This window comes from Gavia stellata, chromosome 3, assembly GCF_030936135.1.
Source record: "Gavia stellata isolate bGavSte3 chromosome 3, bGavSte3.hap2, whole genome shotgun sequence".
NCBI classification, from domain to species: Eukaryota; Metazoa; Chordata; class Aves; order Gaviiformes; family Gaviidae; genus Gavia; species Gavia stellata.
This window is the reverse complement of record NC_082596.1, coordinates 102252080-102259326: the sequence shown is the minus strand read 5'-3', so window position 1 is coordinate 102259326 and position 7247 is coordinate 102252080.

Here is a 7247-nt window from a genome sequence, read left to right as displayed (position 1 = left end):
GTTCACTCTGAAGCACAGTCATACGTAAAGAATGCAAACAACTGACCCCATCTCTCCAAACAGAAAGGCTTGTGCCTGTTTACTGCAGCCTCGCTCTACAGCACCTGCAGACATTTCTTTAGAGAAATCTGAATTTTCCAAAACAGCGCTGGTGATACTTGAGATGTCAGAGCAGATCCCGAGGTGCTCAGCATCGATTCCTGCCAAACTGACTTCACTGAGAACAGCGCTGGGCCCGTAGCTACAATACAAAACCAGACAAAGCAAACAACCTAAAGGCACACGCTTTCCAAGAAGAGCTGCGTACCTCTGCCCGGACCAAAGCGTGTGGCAGAGGCCCACCCACTTCACCTTGGATCACCACAAAAAGGGTTTTCACATCACTGTCGGGCTAGACATCTCCTGAGTACCCCATATTAGCTGTTCAGAGTAGTCAGTGTGGCTTCACAGGAAAGGAATTGTTGTGAACCTTTGTACTGTAGGAAGATCTCCACACAGCTCCCTTTGTTTGGGGCAGGCTTTTGTAATCCCTCCTCTTGTTCCAGTACACGGTGGTCTTCCCAGTTCTTCCATGTAAAAACAAAACAAGAAAATAAAATGCCTTCTCTTCTGACAGTTGCTGTGGTAACCCAAAATAACCACATATCCTAAGGAAGCGAAACTTCTAGGAAGAGAACTGAGAGAGTAACCCCCTTTTTTTAAAGATGTCAGCCTTGCATTACATCTAACTATTTAAGCAAGGAAAACAGTTGACTTCTGCTGATTCCAACTGGTATTTTCAGCCTTTGCAATAGAATTATTTTTGCCATTGTCAGTCTGCCCACAAACTGCATGTCACTCAATAGACCTCCGAGGCTCTCAGCATCTTGTCAGAGCTCTGGCTTCAGCTGGATTCTGCAAGGTCTTTGTTGGGGGTCCTCAGCTTCTGCTGGGCTAAGGGTAGTGTGCACTGTCCTGTAGGCTCGAGCATTTTATGTTTGGTTCTGTTTTTCAGTCTGACTGGTGCCGTGCTTTCAACTTAATTAAAATATTCAAAGCACACAAAACCCTATGTGCCTGTCACTGCCTGCTCATGGAAAATGAGTCTATGCCAAAAATTCTACATCTAAAGGGCTTGAAACTGACATACTGATGCCAGATCCTGAATTTTAGGAGTATGAAAGGTAGAAGTACTCCTATGCCTAATGCTGCACATACAGGATCAGTTCGTTATTTCCCCCATGAGTACGAGCCTGTTCCAGAAAAAGGAATCTTAATCCAGTAAGTACCGAAGTACAACATCCCCTTTTTGGAGTGAAAAGTAAAACTGTGGCACAGCTTTAAATCCTGCCACTGAGCAGTTCTGGTGTGGCCACCCGTTGCCTGTGAGCGAATCGGTAGCCCACTGCAATTTAACCTCCTTCTCAGCTCAGGCAGCAGGACACGCATATATATGTCCTCTCACCTCTCAGGTACGGTCCTGAGCATCCCTATTAGAGCAGTGTAACGCCAGCCAGCCATTAAATCTGGGCACAACTGCTGTTCATGAATGTTGGGTTAGTAATAATCATCTGTTATTGTGTGGCTCCAGAAAAGTTTTGGCAGAAAATGCTCACGCGTAGAAAATAAATGTTTGCATTAGGCTAGTGGTGTGCTGAGGAGGACGGCAGGACTCACAAGATTATCTTCAGTGTGGAATGTAAAATAGATGCGCAGGAAGGACGGATAGTCCCAAGGGACATAGACATCTTGCAGATGAACGTATCTTTTATTATCAGCACCTTTTATTGTTGCTCTACAAATTGTATCTGTCGTGCACTTTTAAAAGCACACAGAGGGCGGGCATTTGCGTTTGTCTAATTTTTCATGTGTATGCAGCATGGGCAGAGGCACTGCACAGCAGCTGCTCTTCAGCAGAAAATGGGAAACATGTATTTGCCTTTCTTTGTTTAAAGAAAGGCTTTTATTGAAACATATTTTATTCCTTCTTGTGTGACATGTAGGGTTACTATTTTCCATATTTAAGTTTTGAGACAAAAGTAATTAGTGGCCATTGCACCTTAGAGAATAAAGATGCCAGGTGCATGTGTATTTTATCCCCTGGCATTTTTGTGATCTTACTGTCTCATTGCAGTCATAAAATACTATGGGAAGGCATGCATTTTCTTGGCCCCTTATTAGTGGCAATAGGCTTTATAGTAAGGAGTATCCACTACTGCAAACAAGGGATAAAGAAAGTAGTTTTCATCTTAAGGAAAAAATACACGGTGTCTTTTGTGAGTGTGACCAGTGAAGTTGGCAGGTTTCACTATTTCAGTTTAGATCATTACCCTCTTTAAAGGAAATAGATTGCTGAAACATCAGCAGCCACTAACCAGCCAATACGCATCTCCAGCTGAAACAGAAGTGAGAGGTGTTGCAGAGTTTCTCTGGGGCAGGCGCACCTAAAGGCGATGATTCTCATGGAAGTGCCAAGTCGGAGCTCGAGGACAGAGGCAGGCTGTGATCTGAAGGCAGCCTGGCTTTGGCAGCACTGCCAAAGAGTTACGTTTTCTGCACTGCAGTGAGCACCCCTGCCAGGTGATCTTGGTTAAAACCACAGTATTGAGGCATGGAGCAGGAAGAACCAGCTGGGGGCAGAGAGGGGAGGTATTTCCCTTAGCTGATACTGCCACCAAAACTCAAGTGTTGGAAAGCGCTGATTTGAGGAAGGAGTCTGAATAGCTTTGGTGCACCACCCTGGAAGGAGTCTGAGAGGGGCAGGAGGGAGACAATGCCTGCCTTGGGGGAAGAGGCTCTCTGGTTGTTCAAGTTTTCCTTTGCTTAAGGAAACTGACTTTCTGCATTCTTATAAGTAAGTAAAAATTGCATCCAAGGTGCCTGGCTCTGTTAATAATTGCTCCTTCTAACTGGAACAAGTGTTCAAGACCCGAAGATTTCAGGAAGCCACTTAACAAGTCAAAAAGCAGTCACAGCTCCCAAGCCTGGAGTCACCAAAGACCTCTTGCCTGGTGATTTTGTAAAATCCTTCCTGCTGTGAAAACATGGACCGCCTGAACTCTACAGTGAAGGACAGAGTCACATTTCCAGCCTCAGCTAGCAGCCTTGTAAACACAGGGGACCAGAGCCTTTGCAAAGATGCCCAGTTAGCTCATTCTGCCCTGTTGCCAGTGCGCTGTTGGAATAAATGAAATGCTCACCTATTGATCAACAGTACCAAAAATAATTTGGAAAGCAAGAGGGATTGACGTTTTATCCACTTACACAAACAGTGAAAAGAAGATAATGAGCTTTAAAAAGCAGTCCACAACTCTGTAATACCTGCAAACAATATGGAGTGGGCACTCTTTTTCTGTTCTCCCACGACGTGCGTCCTCATATTTTAGTCTTTAGTCCATATGACAAGATCGTCCCTTCTGAACACCTCTGGTGAGAGGGAGCCCTTGATTAAATGAGCTACTGATTGAAACATCCTTTCACGCTCCTGTGGGGCAGCTTGACTGCAAAAGGTTTGCATGCACAGCCAGAGTACTGCTGGGACTGTGTTTTCTCACTTTGTTCTCCTCCTCTCTCCCTCAGGCTGATTCTGTGAAGTACTGAGCCCTCCTGGAGCCAATGGGAGTTAAAAACGTGCTCAACATCCTTCCAGCTTTGTCTACCTCATAACACAGCCATTAATGTATGCACAACCTATTTTTAGAATCTGCAATATGTTTTCTGGGTAAAAAAGTGCTTGAAAGACCCCTTCCTCTCCCTCAGAGTTGACATTGAATTTGATTTAATAGAAGATCCTGAAATTCTTGCCATTAAAAAGTGTATTATAAATGCTCAAGGAGCTGTAACTGCAGTTGAATGCTAGGTATATTCCTGCCAAAGGGTAAACTAGCTTCGTCTAATAGGAGAATATTTCTAGTGGAACAATTTACCCTTTATGAGCCTTTTTCCTGGAGACAACATAGAAAGTATATCTTCCAGTATATGTTGTATATATTGTTGTTGAAAGTATATGTTTCCAGCAGAGCAAAATAAATCAAATAAACCTGCAGGTTACTAAAAAAAAAAAGGCATAAAAATATGCAAGACAAAATTTATCCGCATTTTCAGGCTCTTAGCCTAATGCAATCAGCCAGTTGGGCAATAAAAGGTCCACAGCACTGGCCTTCAGTATGGTTTGCAATGATTCCTTGTATGGCCTAACACTGCAAATTTGTATTGCACATCGAAATAGAAAGCCCTGAAGTGTTCAGAAAGATGAGTGTTATTATTCTGAGTCTGCAGAAAGGGAGACAGCGCCACAGAGCAGAGAAAGCAGCTTGCCCAGGACTGCAGGAAGAGGTTGTCCTAAAGGTTGAAATATTTGTAGTACTTGGCACATGTACTAGTATACAACCTTTAGAGAACATCACATTGCATATGTCCACTAGATCTGTAAATGCACAACAGATTTGCATTTGCACATGCTAAGAAATCTTAGCTTTTTTTTTTTTTTTAAAGCATGAAGCTGCTCTAATGTGCTTCCAAATTTTTTTCTCATTATTGTGAAGAAAAATCACCTAGTTTAAAAATGGTAGGCTGAGGATAATAACTTCAAGTTGTGCTTTTTTTTTTTGCTAGTGTTGTTAGTAATTGGAACAAATTCTTCCTGTGCTCTCCCTACACTACTCCAGGATAAGCAATTGGCCTTGTTTTAGATGCTGAAAACTCTGGCTGTATCCTAACCAGTGGTAACTCTCCCTTAAAATATATAAGCAGTTCAGCTGGGTCTTGGACTTAAAATTAAGGGAACGCTAAGTGCTTAGCTATGTGAATATGGAGCCCTTCAACACCTGCTCAAGGCAAGGAAAAGTGCTCAGTGAAATAAATACATAAGGAAGTCACAGCAACAGGAATGCTGAGTATGAAAGACATGCAGGATTGGACCCTGAGCCTGATGAACAAGTATTACTGAATTGCATTCATTCACATAGCAGCATCCGTAAGACACAGCTCATCAGTGTTTGCTGCTTCAAATACTTCAAGTCAAAACAAGCGTGAGTGATTTGATGTGTCTACACAGCATAATTAGAGATGTAAACAATGACTGCCATTGCAGAAACTAGAGCAATATGCTAAGTAATTACCTGAGTTATTTCAGTCTGGCCATATTCTGCATCATTAGTATAATTACGGGAATTAAATTCAAGCCCATCATACCTTTGGTAGTTCAGTTTGTGCACAACAAACTCATCCTTAATTTTTATGATTTCCTTGATCACCAGGGTGGCCCATGCTCTCCCCCATTTTTCGTTATCTGAGCCACAAAGCAAAGACCCATTAACGAAAACAAGGTTAATTATGCTTTCATCAGAATGGCTTCAGAAGGGATTCCTTCTGAGAAACAGCGGAGTGGGGAGTCCATTCGTTCTGTTCCCTTCCTCCTTAAAAAATAAAGTAAAATCACACAATGAATGTCTATTTACATTTCAGAGATCTTTTCATGCCTAATGTGCCTGTGTGAATGTACCAAATACGACTGGAGCGTGAATAATATGCAACTATTTTTCCCTTTTTTCCCCTATATTGCTCAGCACTCTATTTTTCTAACTCTTCCCAAGAGCAAGAAGGAAACCATTTCCCTGCCCCCTTCCTCTTTGTTTCTTTTTCTTCTTATTCAGGACGGGGCTTGTAGTGAATCTGTTAGGACTATTGTGCTATATTCATCAGTTCTACTTGGTGCAGCTCATGTGTGAATCAAGGCTCTTTTCTCTATGAGAAAAGATATTTCCCTTTATAGTGTTCTAAGTCAATTACTGTGGTGGCCTTATGCATTTTTTTCCCTCCAGCCAGACATATGATAAATATTTTCCCTAAAGCCCTTTTTATTATTTGTCATGTTATAAAGACCAGAGTACCTCTAACATACATATGGTTTAGTTCATGTAAACTTAACACACACTGAAAAAGGTCATGAAAGGTAACATAGCACCTTCTTCTTGCAAATAAAGGGCAAGATCTGATGGACAACTCTTATCACTCTCAATCTAAGGAGGCTAACAAAGCATCTACAAAATTTTTGTATTTGCATAGGAAAGTGACAGTTTTTCCCTTAACAAATAAGGGAAATACTTCAACCAAGGGTTGACTCTCAACTATGAAGCGTTGACTCAACACACTGTGAAGCCTCAGAGGAACATGAAGAATGAAGCAAAAGACATACAGTGGTTTTAGTACAGATTGCTGGAAAAAGAACCTCTACCCATGTTAAAAACCTTTGGGCTTGATTGCATAGATGCTCCAAGCACAAAAATCCATTGGGTTTCAACATTAATGATATTCTGTTTGTTTCACTGGGGAGAAAAGGGGATGCAAAGCCAGTGGGAGTTGTCTGGTTCTTGTTTCCATACAATGCAGGTATAAAGCTCATTGTATTCCAGTGCTGATCCCACTGGACACCAGCCCAAATTTCAAGCACAGTCAGGCCCAAATTAGACCAGCTAAAAAATCTACAGAAGCCTCCTGGTTTCAGCACACAATGTTGTCACGTCCCATGGGACAGAGCCAACAAACACCGCAACATGGTACACCAACCCAGCTCATCTTGTGGGAGAAGGAGGGTCTTCACAGTCAATGTCAACAGTACAAGTCCTCAATTTCTGCTGCAAGCAGAGGCTACGCAGCAGAAATTGCTGCAATTTCCTACTGCAAGACTACTGTAAATGCAGTGCATGTTTTCTTTAGGGCTCCCCAGCACAGCTTTACCCCTAGTGAGCACTATACAAGCCCAATGCAGTCCTTAGTCCAAGACCATCTCTTCTGTTGCTTCAGTGAAACTAATACAAATAGAAATGAATTGTATTAGACATTTGCAGTTGTGCATACGATCACTGGCCCCAGAAAATAGCTGGAAATTGAGAGAGTTCAAGGAGCTCTCCCCTAGGACTAGGTTTTAATGGTAATAGTTAAAAAGAATTTGACTTTAAGAAGACAAAGATGCAATACAATGAGTAAGCAAAGAATGATGCAATACAGACTTCTTATGGAAAGTACATATTGTCTAAGCAGAACCAAAGAGTAACAAAAGAAGAAATCATAAATATCTAAAGATAAAAGAAAAAGGTTTCTGGAGAACTCTGGTAGGGAATTTACCAATGAGGGCTGAAAATCTTACTTATCTTCAGTTCAGGGACTAACCGTCAAAGAGATTTTCACAGCCTCTGTAGATGGGAACTCTGCATGAACAGAGGTTCATTGCTGTGGGAACACCATCTTGGTGCCAGACTTTTCTTTTA